General features: G+C 41.9%; 1 long non-coding RNA gene across 1 annotated transcript; it reads left to right on the top strand.

Moving 5' to 3' along the window:
• The first annotated feature begins 8,914 nt into the window (after positions 1–8,914).
• On the top strand, positions 8,915–13,220 carry LOC134295424 (uncharacterized). The gene is made up of 2 exons (XR_010001989.1): positions 8,915–9,109; positions 9,714–13,220. It is a non-coding gene; the product is annotated as an uncharacterized LOC134295424 (long non-coding RNA).
• The last annotated feature ends 5,032 nt before the right edge of the window (positions 13,221–18,252 follow it).

Genomic DNA, 18,252 nt, shown 5'->3' with positions numbered 1-18,252 from the left:
TTTGAGATGCAGTTTCCTTACAGCCTTTGGTGTGTAAGCCTTTAAGTGACCCCTCCAAGAAAACTGGGAGTGAAACAACATATGATTTTAAAAGACCTGTCTCTTTAAGACTCCAAGGTACTTGCCTCATCATTTCAGAATAACTGTCAGTTGACATACAAAATACACAGCCTCTATGGATTTTCCCTAATGGGAAATTCCATAGTGTTCCCTAAAGATGAATGGATATTGATTCCTGGCATTTCTCACCCCTCCCTTGCATCCTTCTGGATTAGGAAAGCATCAATTTCCCATCTCCACATGTACTACCTGACTACGGTGGTTTTTAACCTCAGACTCCTTTCTGATTTAAGACTTCTGCCTCTCTGTCAATTTTTCACTTCCAGCTCCTGATGCTTCAGAAATATAATTCTGCTGTGCTTTTCCAATTAAATTTATCATATACACCACATCTTCCACCCCTGACAGTGACCAACAGGGCCAACTCATATTGTTTGCATGTAGGTTTGCAGCTTAGAACAAATATGTATATATAATCCATTCTTTTGCTCTTGCTCTAATTTTCTCCCCCTTTCCTCCTCCCTGACCTTCATATATATTAGAAATTTGGCTATCCCTTTTGTAAGACACATTTCTTCCATGAACAGAATATACAATAGCCCCTTTAATACATGAGCTCATTGAACAATTTTATTTATATGCAAAGTGTTTTGAATACCATAGTGATGCATATAGAAGTGTTCTCTCTAGGCTTCCAACACAATTCTATGGCCAGCTTCCATCAGTTTCTGCCAGGGATTGACCATATGGCATGCTTCAGCTAGAAGTCCAGATAGCATTCATAGAGTTCCAGATTATGCCAAACCTATATTACACAAAGAGTCCTGGAATCAACCCCTTGTGGACTATTGTACTCACATGATACACACGGCTTCATAGGAAGACAAGGGGGAAATGGGTTGATACACAGAGTATTAAGTGAGGTGGCTTATCTAGCAATCAATATTCTGCTCTTGACAATTTTGGAGGTCCTCTTTGCAGACCAAAGCCAAGGTAAATGGGTTTGTGGTGCCCCAGTTCTTATGGAAGAAGAAGTACAGCAATCTGCCTTGCCTTATTGTTGCTCCAAACATCTCTCACAATGATATGGAATTTAGATCACAATAAAATGAGAGGGAATGGCCTGGTGAGCGTTTATGCCAACCATAATTAATAACCAAAGTTCCAGATTTAAAACCTCACAATTGAAGTGAATACATAGGACAGAGGCATTTATTTCCATTTTGGCCAAGAAGCAACACTTGCAAGCTCCTGCTTCAAAATTACAAGCATGTGCTCTGCACAACAGTTTTTATACAACCAGGTCTCCTTTCTTTTGAGCCACACCTTGGGGCTATTTCTCAATGTGAAGCAACAGCTGGATAATTTGCTTCCTGACCTTAGGTCAGGTAAAGGTCAATGTTTCCTTTCCCAGAAGTAAAATAAAACATGTTTAGTAGATTCATAGGAATAAAAGTGCAATAATGTATAGTTTATAGAGGGGAGAGAGGTCTGTGGGTGATGGGGAGGCCTGGGAGCTTTATAATAATAATAATAATAATAATAATAATAATAATAATAATAATAATAATAATAATAATAATCATCATCATCATCTTTATTTATACCCCGCCACCATCTCCCCAATGGGGACTAGGGGCGGCTTACATGGGGCCATGCCCAGGACAATACAATATAACAAAATATAATAGAACAACAAATCATAACACATTAAACAACACAATAAAAGAAAATATACACTACATTAAACAAGATCAAAAGAACAATAAAATCAACAATAAAATTATGCAAAAGAGAGGGTACTGCTCTATCTCATTCTGGTTTGTTGCTCTTGAAAAACTATAAATCCCTAACTATAAATTCTTTTCTTATTAGGGGTGGGGGTAGTAGTGTTCAGTAACAACAAGAAAGTAGGGCCAGAAGAGCAGTCTTGGCTAACCCTCTCCCTCAGTAGGAATGAGGCCTCCTGGCTTCTCAGGATAAAGTTTCAAGTGTTATCAGAGCATTGCAGGCAACAAATTTTCATTGGCACCTGTGAGAGGGAATGGTGTTTATTGCCAAGCAAGAAAGAGTAGAACCCATAACAAATTAGCTTGTAAATTGTAACTCATCGGGTAAGAAAGCAAAAAGATGGGAGTGCTGGATTTTGTTCCTTTACTGGAAACTGTAACATTCTTATAGACATGACAATGTGACACATTTTGACCTTGGTACAAAACTTATTTTTAATATGGTAGTTGGTTTTTTAGTGGTTCCTGACGCATCCAAAGGCAATGACCAAATACCTAAGCTTAACTTTCTGCCAATGTGATTGCGTTTCTGCCAGCCATAAATTTAGAAGACTCTACATTCTTTACAGCTACCTTCTGTTTCAGTTTTACTGGCAGAGTGCTGAAAACTAGAAAACATTAAGTAAGTTTAAGATTAAAGTCGGCACAGAGATAAATTCTAACTTTTTCATCATAATGATGTGGCAATTCTGTCTCAGAGGTGGTAGGCAGGTAATTAGATATTTAAGGGGGGAAGCACCAAGAAAGAATAAAGCAAAAACTGTAGAAATATTGTGAGCTAAGGGACACAACACTTAAAATGCCAACCTAAACCAAAATGATGTAATAATCATAACAGCAATCACACACCTGCCATGGGATAGCAACTTTATGCAATATAGTCCTTACTAACCTACAAAATTCATTGTGTGACCTTGAACCAGTCATTTCTCTCTCAGCCTGAACTATTTATTTATTTACTATACTTATACCCCGCCCATCTCACCCCGGAGGGAGCCCCGGTGGTGAAGTGTATTAAAGCACTGAGCTGCTGAACTTGGAGACCAAAAGGTCCCAGATTCAAATCCCGGGAGCGGAATGAGCGCCCGCTGTTTGCCCCAGCTCCTGCCAACCTAGCAGTTCGAAAACATGCCAATGTGAGTAGATCAATAGGTACCGCTCTGGCGGGAAGGTATCAGTGCTCCATACAGTCATGCCGGCCACATGACCTTGGAGGTGTCTATGGACAACGCCGGCTTTTCGGCTTAGAAATGGAGATGAGCACCAACCCCCAGAGTCAGACTTGACTGGACTTAACGTCAGGAGAAAACCTTTACCTTATACCCCGCCCTTCTCACCCCGGAGAGTGAATTGTTTAAAGAATTGTTATGATGATAACGTAGAGGCAAGAAGAGCATTGCGTACACTGATTTTATCTTAATGGAGAAAAGGGGGAACAGAAATTTAACTACATAAATATATTAATGTATATACATATAAATAAATGTACTGTAATTATATAAAATATCATAGCAAAAAAGTCAAATAATAGATCAATCTTAACACCTGCCCCTCATGAATGAATAAAAAAGCAATTTCTTTTAAAAATAGAAATAGATGCAAATGTGTGTATTCATCCTTAATATTATATTTATTAAACACACACACAAACATTTGATTACAACTTTCAAACTGTACCCAGGATTTGGTGATGGCAGAGGTTGCTGATAATTTCACAAATCTTGCCAGCATGTATACTCTACAGCTGGGTTCAGGTTGTAAGCAACATACATCATAACAAAAAATAAAAAATACACATGCTTGCTTAGAAAGTTGCAAAAATAATTGCCAGTGGATGCAAAATATTTCTCTATAAAGAATTAGCACACCTTGAGCTGAATCTAAAGTATACCCATTGAATCCACTACTAAACACTTGTTCAATACTGATTTGGCCACGGTGGTCCACACCTTAGTTACCTCTAGGTTAAGGTAAAAGTTTCCCCTGACGTTAAATCAGTCATGTCCGACTCTGGGCGTTGGTGCTCATCTCCATTTCTAAGGCAAAGAACCAGTGTTGTCTGTAGACACCTCCAAGGTCATGTGGCCGGCATGACTGCATGGAGCGCCGTTACCTTCCCGCCGGAGCGTTACCTATTGATCTACTCACATTGGCATGTTTTCGAACTGCTAGATTGGCAGAAGCTGGAGCTAACAGTGGGCGCTCACTTTCAGTCTGCAAGTTCTGCACCACCCGGGGCACCTCTAGGTTGGATTACTGCAACGCACTCTATGTAGGGTTGCCCTTGAAGACGGCCCAGAAACTTCAATTGGTACAACGGTCGGCAGCCAGGTTGTTAATGGGACCGAATTATAGAGAGCAGACGACCCTCCTATTAAAACAGCTCCACTGGCTACCAATAATTTTCTGGGCCCAATTCAAGGTGCTGGTTATCAACTATAAAGCCCCAAACGGTTCAGGTCCGGCTTATCTTTGTGATTGCATCTCCTACTATAAACCTGTAAGAACCTTGAGATCTGTTGGGGAGGCCCTCCTCTCGCTCCCGCTGCCGTCTCAAACATGGGTAGCCCCCTGACTCTGGAACTCCCTTCCGAGGGAAATTAGATCAGCCCCAACACTGGCCACATTCCGAAAAGAGTTGAAAACCTGGCTATTTCAGGGTGCTTTTGATTGAATAGGTATACTTGATGCTGTCCCTATTTGCGAGTTATCAATCAGTCTGGTTGCCATAATCTTGGTTATCTTGATGTTTAACTGCAACCCAGCTTTTGTACTTTCTTCTTTGACCTTGGTTATAAGGCTCCTCAGCTCCTCCTCACTTTCAGCCATCAGAGTGGTATCATTTGCATATCTAAGGTTATTAATGTTTCTTCCAGCAATTTTAACTCCAGCCTTGGATTCATCAAGCCCCGCACAACGCATGATGTGTTCTGCATACGAGTTGAATAGGGAGGGTGAAAGTATACAGCCCTGCCGTACTCCTTTCTCAGTCTTGAACCAGTCTGTTGTTCCGTGGTCTGTTCTTACTGTTGCTATTTGTTTGTTATACAGATTTCTCAGGAGACAGACAAGGTGACTTGGTATCCCCATACCACCAAGAACTTGTCACATCTCCTCTAGTAGATGGTACCAAATAGATTCGAGCCATCTATGAAATAGTTCTTTTACTAAACCAAAATGCTTCATTTGTTTCTGGTTCTTTAACAGAACAGCTGCTTGAGGAATGTCCTCACATCTTACATGCCCCAGTAGTGCCTTATTCTGAACACATGAACTCATCTGAACAAACAAGTAAAGCAAATTCTTCCTTAAACCTACCAGCGTGAGGCTTCAGATCTCTCAAAGCTTATTAAAACTTAGGCAGGCTAAGTAAATATTGGTACTGACGAGATGTTATGTTAACATCCCATCTTACTCATTATCCAAGTGTCATGCCTGGGCAATTTGCCTACTTTTGCTAACTTTAATCAAAAACCTCTTTTCAAAAAAGAAAAGAAAAGGAAGAAAAATAGCAACTTTGCTGTGCATGGGTTACCCAATCTGATTGTGATGTTTCTGTAATCTTCTGTGCAAATGTCACTTCCTATCATGGTATCTAATGAAGAAGGGCAGATAAGCTTGATAATGATTGTATGACCCTGGTTAAAAATAAATGCCTTTCTTTTAGCACCATAGCAAGTTGACTTACACAGAGTCAGACTATTGATCCTTCTAGGTCAGTATTATCTCTATAGGCTAGCAGTAGGTTGCAAAGGTTTCAGGAAAAGTCTTTCCTAGCCCTAGCTGGAAATGTTAAAGATTGAATCTGGGACCTTCTGTATGCAAAGCAAATGCTACTCCAATGAGGCTGCTTTGTTCAGATGAGTTAATATCACATTGCAACATTAAAATATTCAGTTCCCCTTCAAAGATGATGGCCACATCCTAATTAACCCTGTGATTTGTAATTAAGGGAAGGCAATTCCAAGTGCTCCATTAGTGCATTCTAGAGCAGTGTTTCGGCCTACAACTCACAGAAATCCCAGCCAGTTTACCAGCTGTCAGGATTTCTTGGAGTTTAAGGCCAAAACATCTGGGGACCCACAGATTGAGAACCACTATTCTAGAGCCTCACCAAACTACAAATCCTAGAATTCAAGAGCAATCCCTGTGGATTGGTCTTGAAGGAGAGCAAAGCGAAGGTTTTGAGTGTGTGAATAGATTTATTCCACTAGAATATGGTCGAATCTTGCCTTTCCAAGTAGGATCAAACAAAAACCAAAAAACTAAGGGTTGCAAGTGCTCTACGTTTGTGCATTCTTCCCATTAAAAATGTTTGCCACTTTGATCATACTGTGATGTTATTTGGCCATATGTGTCCTGGTTTTCATCTGTGAAATGTTGAAGGATATGTTAGCATCACCCTTACAATAGGTAGAAGAACATGAATGGGTTGCAATAATAAAGTATCACCCCTGCATCTGCAGGAATGCTGTCCAATCCATTGTTTCATTTATCCATATCAAACAAAATATACCATCTCTGGGCATTTTCTAGATCCTCCAGTGTACTCTATGGTATTATTGGTCCAGAAGTCCTTCACATCAATAGGTTTGCTATTATTCATGGTTTTGCATATCTGTGCAAAGACTAGGATTGTATTCCACATTGATATGAGGGTTGCACTATTTTTGTTGTTTCTGAAATGAAGGACTAAACAAGATTTGTTTGTTATTTCTGCCTTTTGGTGAACCTAAGGTTTTCTTGGCAAGATTTCTTTGGAGGAACCTTGACTTTGGCTTCCTGTGAGGTAGTTTCCATGGCTGAATTGGGAATTCAAACTCTAGTCAGTTCAACATTCAAACCACTAGACCACACTGGCTCTAACAGGATACATAGCCATTAATTATTTTTCTATTGCACAAATTGCAACAGACTTGGCATTGGTTTTGGACGATAGACATGCAGGTGGTTATTATGAGGGGAAAAGAGAAGAAAAGAAACACATTCATCTATCCAGCCAACTGTGGTGACCAGGAAGAACTAATCACAGGAAGCCATCTGTAAAGAGCTGGCCTATCAGTGTATGGTTTACTGTTACGGAAGAGGGGGATGGCGCAGGAAGTCAGGCATACAGGAAGTCAAGGAGAGGTGATTGATGCCTGGCCAGTTACATTTTCAAACAAATCTCTATTCCTGTTTTGCCCTTAACATTGTTCACAAGTCCATTCAGCAGAAAAAGAAATAAGCTGCCTGTCCAAAAAATATTGCCTACTTTATCATGGAATGTAAGTTATGTTAACAGGCAGTCTGGCAAATTACAGATTTTGGGTTATCTCCTGAAAGTTGTGTTTCCAGGATATTACTTAGAATTCGAACAATTTGTTTTAAGTACAATTATTTCTTCTTTTCTGGGAAGAAAAATTGCAAACTTAGTAGAAAATAATGTGGGAAAAACAAAGATGATGATGGCTTTACAGACAAAGACAAATAAAAGTATATATGACCACTAACTTTGTAGTCACTGCCAGAATTAGAGCAGCAATTGAATCAAACGGCTCAGAACAGCAAAGGCAGATAGTTTTACAATTTTGTTTTTAGGAGTATTGTTCCCAGAATTTCCAAACAGAACACCCACTGGACACCTTGGGTGGAGGACTGTGTGAATTCTCATGCAAAGGAGTAACTTTTCCATGTTCTGGTGAGGAGCAAAAGTAAAACCCTCCTAGATTGTGGACCAAAGATGAGAATCTAGACCAGGCCTGCACAACATATGGCTCACGGGCCAGATGCTCCCCATAAAGGCCTCCCCTGCAGCCCACGGAAAAGGCTTGGCTTCCCCTTCGGTGATTGTAGCTCTCGGCAGTAGGCACACAGGCAGGTGGAGGCTCACTCACTGGCGCACCTGCCGGTGAGAGCTGCAGGACCCACTCACTAGCTCATAGAAGAAAGGCGAGCAGGTGGGTGAGAGGTGAGGGAGTGGGCAAAAGAAGCCCAGCCCTTTCCCATCCTTGTAATATTTCCAAGGAACAGCCCGAGGCTGATGAAGAGTCAGGGCTTCCTTTTCGGCAGGCAAGGATGGGGTGGAGGAGAGGTGGCACACACAAGTTTTGTTTAATATTGCCCCTTTACAAGAGCCAGGTTGGGCAAGCCTGATCTAAACTAACATCTGGACCAGGTGTCCAACTAGATTGTGCCCTCCCATTGCTGTTCCTCAGTGCCTAATATTCACTGGCATACTAGTCTTCTTTGTTTGTTAATCCTCCAAAGGTATGGTGCAGTGGGAACATCATAACAGTTTGTCTTTTCTGTCAAACTTACTGAATTTCTGTAGGGCTAAATTAAGACATCAAATCTCCTAAATTATGTGATGCTTAAGATATCTTATTAGCATTGCCAGAAAAACGTGAATTATGTAAATTTTGATATTTAGTATTTGTATTTAGAAACCTCATAATCTGATGCCCTTCACCTAATTTATCTAAATTGTAAATTAATAAATCTGGCATTGCAGTTTCATTTCATTTGTCATTAACATACAACAAAAGACAACTGTTTCTGAACAAGCCAATTCTGTTTTGTCGTCATGACTAATAGTCATTGATAAACTATTCCCTCAGAAGATGAGCCTCTAGTTCCACTTCATTTCTCAGTTTAAAACTGGAAGTAGATGTTTGCTTTTAGGATGTATGAAGGACGATTGTAGTAAAATAGCTTCTCACGGTGTATACAAAACACATATTTTCCCTCCACTGCAAAATATATTTTGCAGATTTTTGAAGTATTGCAAACTTCAGCAAAACATGTTAATTAGAAGCAAAATAAGAAGGGTGCATACTAGGGTGCAATTCCCATTTCAGACCACATTATGTAAGGTTTCCCATGTAATTGTACTCACTGTTTACTGCATTGGAAGGTAATGGCTGAAGAAAGGCAGCTGGTCAGAATAAAACATGTTTCTTTTCTACTTGGGTCAAGCATACTATAGAATATTCTCAGTTTAAATACATATCTTTATAGTTGAAGGCATATAGATATTTCCTTAATGTCTTTCTTGATTATGGTAGAAACTAGATATCCTGTCCTCTATCTCATACCCGTCATAAATCAAAGAGGATTTTGTACTCCAAAAAGGGGAAGTGTTTGAGTGTACACAGCTATTTCCTTTGTATAATCTCTACAAGATAATCAGAAGTATATTCTTACCATAGGACATTGGTAAACTGGGGAAAAATATCATTCATGCACCTGGAAAAAGAAGAGGAATGTGCATACAAGAGGTAAATAAAATCTCTCTTTTCCTGTCTTAAAATAGAGATTACATTTTCCATCATGTCCCTGTTAATTGGGCATAGCTCCTTTCAGTTCTGTTACTTGAATTACTTATTTATTTTCTTTGATAATCTTATCTGAGATATGTTGCCAATGAAATAATAATTAATAATTAAATAAATAATAATAAATAATAATTAAAGAATGAAGAACATTCAAGTATTGTTTTGCTGATATAAAATATTGTTTGTTCATACTAGAGTGCCAGCAGAGAACATGAGTATACTACCACCATCACGCTTAGGTCCTCTGTGGTGCAGCTACTCTAACCAGCCAGAACCCAACTGGCGACCACCCAGATCACCCAGAGGACCTTTTCATCGGCTGCCCCAAGACTGTGGAATGACCTGCTGGAAGCTCTCCAACAGCTAAATGAGCTGTCGGAATTTGAAACTCATCTAAAGACCTATTTCTTTTGGCAGGCCTACCCAGCCAGTTTTAATCATGAATTTTAAACGTGTGTCCTGTGTTTTAATCTTTGTTCTGTGTATTTTAATATGTGTTTTATAGAAATACATTTTAATATGTACATTTTAATATATGTATTTATAGAATCTTTACGATGATTATGTGCCAGAGCTAAGCGGGGGCCATGAAAAGACTTCCATCTTGTCTTTTTACATCAGCTGAGGCCCCTCCCACCATCTCCAACTGACGCTCGGGTGCCAGAGCTAAGAGGGGGCCATGAAGAGACTTCCATCTTGTCTTTTTACATCAGCTGAGGCCCCTCCCACCATCTCCAACTGACGCTCGGGTGCCAAAGCTAAGAGGGGGCCATGAAGAAACTTCCATCTTGTCTTTTTACATCAGCTGAGGCCCCTCCCACCATCTCCAACTGACGCTCGGGTGCCAGAGCTAAGCGGGGGCCATGAAGAGACTTCCATCTTGTCTTTTTACATCAGCTGAGGCCCCTCCCACCATCTCCAACTGACGCTCGGGTGCCAGAGCTAAGAGGGGGCCATGAAGAGACTTCCATCTTGTCTTTTTACATCAGCTGAGGCCCCTCCCACCATCTCCAACTGACACTCGGGTGCCAGAGCTAAGAGGGGGCCATGAAGAGACTTCCATCTTGTCTTTTTACATCAGCTGAGGCCCCTCCCACCATCTCCAACTGACGCTCGGGTGCCAGAGCTAAGAGGGGGCCATGAAGAGACTTCCATCTTGTCTTTTTACATCAGCTGAGGCCCCTCCCACCATCTCCAACTGACGCTCGGGTGCCAGAGCTAAGAGGGGGCCATGAAGAGACTTCCATCTTGTCTTTTTACATCAGCTGAGGCCCCTCCCACCATCTCCAACTGACGCTCGGGTGCCAGAGCTAAGAGGGGGCCATGAAGAGACTTCCATCTTGTCTTTTTACATCAGCTGAGGCCCCTCCCACCATCTCCAACTGACGCTCGGGTGCCAGAGCTAAGAGGGGGCCATGAAGAGACTTCCATCTTGTCTTTTTACATCAGCTGAGGCCCCTCCCACCATCTCCAACTGACGCTCGGGTGCCAGAGCTAAGAGGGGGCCATGAAGAGACTTCCATCTTGTCTTTTTACATCAGCTGAGGCCCCTCCCACCATCTCCAACTGACGCTCGGGTGCCAGAGCTAAGAGGGGGCCATGAAGAGACTTCCATCTTGTCTTTTTACATCAGCTGAGGCCCCTCCCACCATCTCCAACTGACGCTCGGGTGCCAGAGCTAAGAGGGGGCCATGAAGAGACTTCCATCTTGTCTTTTTACATCAGCTGAGGCCCCTCCCACCATCTCCAACTGACGCTCGGGTGCCAGAGCTAAGAGGGGGCCATGAAGAGACTTCCATCTTGTCTTTTTACATCAGCTGAGGCCCCTCCCACCATCTCCAACTGACGCTCGGGTGCCAGAGCTAAGAGGGGGCCATGAAGAGACTTCCATCTTGTCTTTTTACATCAGCTGAGGCCCCTCCCACCATCTCCAACTGACGCTCGGGTGCCAGAGCTAAGAGGGGGCCATGAAGAGACTTCCATCTTGTCTTTTTACATCAGCTGAGGCCCCTCCCAGCATCTCCAACTGACGCTCGGGTGCCAGAGCTAAGAGGGGGCCATGAAGAGACTTCCATCTTGTCTTTTTACATCAGCTGAGGCCCCTCCCACCATCTCCAACTGACGCTCGGGTGCCAGAGCTAAGAGGGGGCCATGAAGAGACCTCCATCTTGTCTTTTTACATCAGCTGAGGCCCCTCCCACCATCTCCAACTGACGCTCGGGTGCCAGAGCTAAGAGGGGGCCATGAAGAGACTTCCATCTTGTCTTTTTACATCAGCTGAGGCCCCTCCCACCATCTCCAACTGACGCTCGGGTGCCAGAGCTAAGAGGGGGCCATGAAGAGACTTCCATCTTGTCTTTTTACATCAGCTGTGGCCCCTCCCACCATCTCCAACTGACGCTCGGGTGCCAGAGCTAAGAGGGGGCCATGAAGAGACTTCCATCTTGTCTTTTTACATCAGCTGAGGCCCCTCCCACCATCTCCAACTGACACTCGGGTGCCAGAGCTAAGAGGGGGCCATGAAGAGACTTCCATCTTGTCTTTTTACATCAGCTGAGGCCCCTCCCACCATCTCCAACTGACGCCCGGGTGCCAGAGCTAAGAGGGGGCCATGAAGAGACTTCCATCTTGTCTTTTTACATCAGCTGAGGCCCCTCCCACCATCTCCAACTGACGCTCGGGTGCCAGAGCTAAGAGGGGGCCATGAAGAGACTTCCATCTTGTCTTTTTACATCAGCTGAGGCCCCTCCCACCATCTCCAACTGACGCTCGGGTGCCAGAGCTAAGAGGGGGCCATGAAGAGACTTCCATCTTGTCTTTTTACATCAGCTGAGGCCCCTCCCACCATCTCCAACTGACGCTCGGGTGCCAGAGCTAAGAGGGGGCCATGAAGAGACTTCCATCTTGTCTTTTTACATCAGCTGAGGCCCCTCCCACCATCTCCAACTGACGCTCGGGTGCCAGAGCTAAGCGGGGGCCATGAAGAGACTTCCATCTTGTCTTTTTACATCAGCTGAGGCCCCTCCCACCATCTCCAACTGACGCTCGGGTGCCAGAGCTAAGAGGGGGCCATGAAGAGACTTCCATCTTGTCTTTTTACATCAGCTGAGGCCCCTCCCACCATCTCCAACTGACGCTCGGGTGCCAGAGCTAAGAGGGGGCCATGAAGAGACTTCCATCTTGTCTTTTTACATCAGCTGAGGCCCCTCCCAGCATCTCCAACTGACGCTCGGGTGCCAGAGCTAAGCGGAGGCCATGAAGAGACTTCCATCTTGTCTTTTTATATCAGCTGAGGCCCCTCCCACCATCTCCAACTGACACTCGGGTGCCAGAGCTAAGAGGGGGCCATGAAGAGACTTCCATCTTGTCTTTTTACATCAGCTGAGGCCCCTCCCACCATCTCCAACTGACGCTCGGGTGCCAGAGCTAAGAGGGGGCCATGAAGAGACTTCCATCTTGTCTTTTTACATCAGCTAGAGGCCCCTCCCAGCATCTCCAACTGACGCTCGGGTGCCAGAGCTAAGCGGGGGCCATGAAGAGACTTCCATCTTGTCTTTTTACATCAGCTGAGGCCCCTCCCACCATCTCCAACTGACGCTCGGGTGCCAGAGCTAAGCGGGGGCTATGAAGAGACTTCCATCTTGTCTTTTTACATCAGCTAGAGGCCCCTATCCACAATAACATGCTATGCTAGTTTTATATCTGGAGCAGAATGAAGGGGCCGGGAAGACATCTTTCCACCATGTCTCCTATATCAATTTAATGATATAATGATATATAATAATATTATACTACACTAATATTATAATACATTGTATATACATGTAATATTAATAATAATATTATGATGTAATACAATGTAATAATAATTATAATTGACTATTATAATTGTATATTTATATTACATGCAATATTACTAATAATATTGCGATATAGTTGTATAATATAATGTATGTATATATACTTGTAAACCGCCCTGAGTCCCCTTCGGGGTGAGAAGGGCGGTATATAAATGTCGCAAATAAATAATAAATAAATAAATTATGTGTTTTAACTATGTTGTAACCTGCTTCAAGCCGCAAGGAGAGGTGGGTAAGCGTTATTATTATATTATTATCATTCTAGGACAGGAGCTCCTGGAAGGAAATGGTATTTGATACAGTACAGTTGCCATATTCATACAGGATATGTTGGATACCTGAAATAGTTGATAATAGTCAACCTTATATTTTGACTATACTTAAGTTGAAAGCATATCGTAGAATTACATTGGAGGACTTAGACAGGTCTTAAAGTCATTACAAACTAAGGATTCAATATCAACAGCAAAGCCCTGGAGCAAAGGTAGAGCCCAAGTGACATAGAAGCCCCTAGCTATAATTACACTAGTAGTTACAACATAAAGTTTCTGCCCCTTTCAGCAGTCTGAAAACCCAAAAACAGCTCTGGATGGTTTTCCGGCCTTCCAAAGTTAATGTTAGGGAGTTGGGGGTACAGTTGGTTACAGTGGAATGAGTGGATTAACACCTTCCCGCTTCTGTTGGATTTTGCCCTTTCAGCAGTGGGTGTCTACTATTGGTTCCTGGCTCTATATTCCCATAGTCTTATCTATGACTCTTATTCAGTCATGATCCACATAGCACTCAGACATAACATCACTGGGTAAGTTAGCTGAACAAAGTTCTATATATTTGCAGGTATGCTGAAGTTTGTATGCTTGATGTGTGAAGTTCCCATCTTGAGTAAAACATGACAACATTTTTCCACCCCAAAAGTGACTTTGCAAACACTGTTTTGTCCCAAATATTTTTATCCCAAAACAATCTTGCTAAAGAATCCTAATAAACTGTTGAACAGAACACTACAAACATTCACTAATACCTTTCTGAAGAAATAGGCATCACAAGACATTGTGAAACAAATTAAACCAGTGCAGAAATGAGGAAGGAAACAACATGTCAAATCATTTTATTTTCTAAGCTTATTCTGTTCTTTACAGATAGAAGCTTAGAATCAGAGCTGATTACAATGCAAGGATTTGATTAAATAAGTCAAAAAGAAGAGTGGCCTGACATAATGATGCTATCCATTCCAAAAAGTACCCAGCTATTGTAAGTATTTTCTCCTCAAAGAGGCATCAATAATTTAGAGTGGGATTTATCTTTAAATCTTCTTGAGCCAAATTCTACTGTTAGCCCCACAGCCACAAGGCTAGAGTAAATTTATTTCCTTTAAACATTCCTGCCTTTGGTGGAGTAAACTTGATTGTGACAAAATATGAGTCTTAATGTATTAATAACAGATGTCCTTTCTGAATGTAGGTTGCTTAGGCTGCTAATATACTTTTTATTACTAGGGCTTAATCTAAGATCAATTTTACACACTTGGATCTTCTGTGGATTGGCTAAATGTTATGCAAGGGTTAACATCATATAATATAGATCTTGCTGGACAGATTAGTTTTGCAAAACTGATCTATCCAGAACTGATCTACATAACATGTAGGATGTTGGTGCTATGGAACCAACAGGTACCTCTATCATTTCTTGTCAAGAACCCAAATCAGCCAGAGTTGTGACTGCAGATAACTGGATGATGATGATGATGATGTTGGCAATGATAGTGGCTTATTGTTACTGTTACTACTACAGTTCCTGCTTCTATATATTCATAGTTTCAGTCAAATAAACTCAAGATGGCACACATGGAGTTGTCCTAGTTCTCCTTAAAATAAACTTGCAAAAGTAATCTATCCAAATAAAAGTATTGACCTGTCCCCCAATCCAGCTTTGCTGATTGAAGGTTTGACATCTCTCTTATCAAGTAGAAGTTTTACCTATGCACTGCAGTTGTGAGGCAAATTACCTTGGCGGAAGAAGAAGTCACTATTTGGGAAGGCAAAGCAAAAGGAGAATGAGGGCTGTAGGAATAAGGGTCAGGAAGATCAAACCAAAGAAATCATGCAGCCAATCAATGAAAAGGCCCAGAATTGTGACTAATCTGAGTAGAAAGGATTTGTGTTTCCAGATAACAATAAGGGTGGATTTAGAATTGGTTCAACCTTGAGTGATCTTGCAGTAACAAGGAAAAATAGGAAATTGTGTCCAGGCCATGAGTCTGAACAGTTAGGATCCTCGGGATGTTCAGAACCATACAATTATTTATCTTGCCCTGGTGGCTGTTTAAAATGGTCTCCTTACTCCATGATTATTCACATCAAGTTGTGGAGCATAATTTACCACTAGGCTATCTCTAGATTAGGGGTACGTTTGGAGTATGAAAAGACTTGTCTTGCTTGGTGTCACTGGAAAGTAGAAGCAATCAGACCTCAAAGTGATCAGAGAATTGCCATGGGTGGATTTTTTAAAATCCTGTAATTTTATATTGGACTTCACTTTGCTTTACTCTTTAAATTTTAAATAGTGGCAGCACAATAAAGTACAACAGAAAATGACAGGAATATGCCTCCAGTTGTGGACCTGCACTTTCCTCCTTGTCAATTTCATCACCATCCACAATGACCAGTGGGAGCTACCACCTTCCAAGTCAATAGTAATTAATCCACTTCAGGTTTTAGCCCAGAAATTAAAAGAGCTGTTTAAGGTGCTGAACCTATTTTGACTACACTGCTCTATATCCCAGGATCTGATCCCAGATTATCTGCTTTAAACTGGAGTATAGGAATCTACACTGCCATATAATCCATTTCGAAGCAGATAATCTGGATTTTATATAGCAGTGTAGAAGGGGCCTTAGGTCATTTAAAGTGTGAATGAAAACCCAGAGCAAATTCATCTCTCAACTGGGTTGAAAGTCACCAACCATCATTGTGCTTGAATTACATCAATCTATGAAAGCCTTGTAAATATTGAGATTATTAAACCAAACATAGTCTCTGAGCCCCTAGGGTAGCCATGTGTCCTTTTTTCTTTGGAAGAGAACACACTTCTGTTTGGAACGATAGAAAATCCTCCCCACAGAAATACAACTCGTGCCAATGCTACAGTTGTTTTGGCACCAGCTCAAAACCTTTTTGTTTGCCTGGGGAGTTTTTTTTTTTAAGTGACACTAATTTTAAGTGATTCTGACCAATGTTGTGTCTGTTCATTCGCATAATAATAATAATAATAATAATAATAATAATAATAATAATAATAATAATATACTTTATTTATATTCCGTTTTATCTCCCCGGAGGGACTCATAGCTGCTATTGTTCCGTTTTTCCATGCCAAGGAGCCTATTGTCTGTAAACATTTCCAATCGTGTTGCCGGCATGTCTGCATGAGGCACCCTTTTACCTTTCTGCCAAGGCGTTACCTATTGATCTACTCACAGAAGCTAGGGCTAACAATGGGAGCTCACCCCAACTCGCAGCTTCGAACTGCCAACCCTCTGATCAGCAGATTTCCTGCAGCTAGCAGTTTAACCTGCTGTGCTACCGTAGCCCCTTTGAAGAACTGTTGCATGTTGACAAATGGACTTCTCCAGGAGGCACACTGGACATTGGTTCCAGTCCTTCCCAATAATTTGAGACGCACTGATTTTCTATTCAGGTAGAAGCATTGCTTTTCTATTCTATTTATAATACAGGTAGGTATCAATTCATGTCAGGGTTGCATTCCTGGACTTGGACTTTCAGTCTAAAATTTGAGAATGACATAAATTTTAGGGAGGAGTTCGGGCAGTTCCACAGGGAAACACTAGGGAGATGCATTCTGATAGAGGGAGTGGGTTACTCAATTTTAAAGAGGTTTTAAACAACACAGTTTAGCTGATACTTATAATTATTCCATTGATGGCAGCTTTCACTTGTTATTTGATGCATAGTTTGTTGCAAATATGTTACTTTTTTGTTATTTTCAGGTTTTTTTGTTTGATCAAATCTACAGTGATGCAAAATAAGATAAAATAATGCAAAAAAAGCATTTTAGGATGAAAAGTAGCTATGCTACCACCCATTGTGCTATTTTGCTAAAAGAATGCCATTGCCCCTTTTGTTGTTCAAAAAAGTAATGAAGGTGACTCCCAACTTCTCACTGAGTGGGCATTCCTAGGGAAAAAACCAGAAATTGAAGGTTGCATGCTGCAACTAGGTTTACAAGAGTGAAAACTGGAGACAGCTCCCTTATCTTTCACGGGTGGGTAGCAAAGGCATTTTCAGCAGATGTTGCTTAACAAACAAGACCTGCTGAAATTCTCCCTTCTGGACAACCATGAAAGGCATAGTAGCTGCCTCCAGTTTCAAGAGAAGAGTGGGATACAAATGAGGCAGGCAGGCATCATGAATGAGATCATTTGGGGAACCATGTACCTCTGTCAGACCGAAACTGGTGAAGTAGTCTCGCACGATTCCCAACTGGCCTCCTTTATAAGGCATTCAAAACCAAGGGGGAGGTTTTGAAGGCCACATGAATGAGGGCAGTTGGGAACTGCATGGGACTGAGCCTAGGTGGGTTGGGTGGGGATAGGCGAGAGACCCAAGGCTAAGTATCAGGAACAACTGGTCATCAGCGGTGCTTCTCCTCATTGGGCACCACAAATCCCTGAAGCTGCTGCCATCACTAGGAAACAGCCTCTTCACAAACACACACACACTGCCTCCTTTTCCTGCTTCTGGGGTTTATGCCTGCAATTCTAATACATCATGGAATCTAATGCACACCTCAATTTTGGCAATGTAATTTAGCACCAAAAAAAAAAAGGTGAGCATTACACTCAAGTAAATATGGTAGCTTTTGTTACCACCTATCCCAGCAACCCATTTGTGAGCTGTATGTGGCTTGGCGATTGTGTGAAGTTTAAGTTTGTTGTTCTATATATCAGATTTTACCATTTCACTAGATAAACTGTTGTTAAGTACAGGCCAAATGGAGTTCCCCTAGCATTCGGTTCCATGGAGTGCTTCTGGGCAAACCATTACTCCTTCTACGTACATCTGACAAAAGAGAATGCCTCTCTCCGGCTGGAGGAGATTGGTGCTGCATTTCTTTTGCACTACCTGGCAATTTTTATTCTTTGTGATAAAGTTAACATACGGGGCTGTCATTTTGACTGAAATGCCCAACCGTTTATCTCCCATGGAT

Source organism: Anolis carolinensis, chromosome 1, assembly GCF_035594765.1.
Source record: "Anolis carolinensis isolate JA03-04 chromosome 1, rAnoCar3.1.pri, whole genome shotgun sequence".
NCBI classification, from domain to species: Eukaryota; Metazoa; Chordata; class Lepidosauria; order Squamata; family Dactyloidae; genus Anolis; species Anolis carolinensis.
This window is presented reverse-complemented; position numbering and strand designations above follow the sequence as displayed.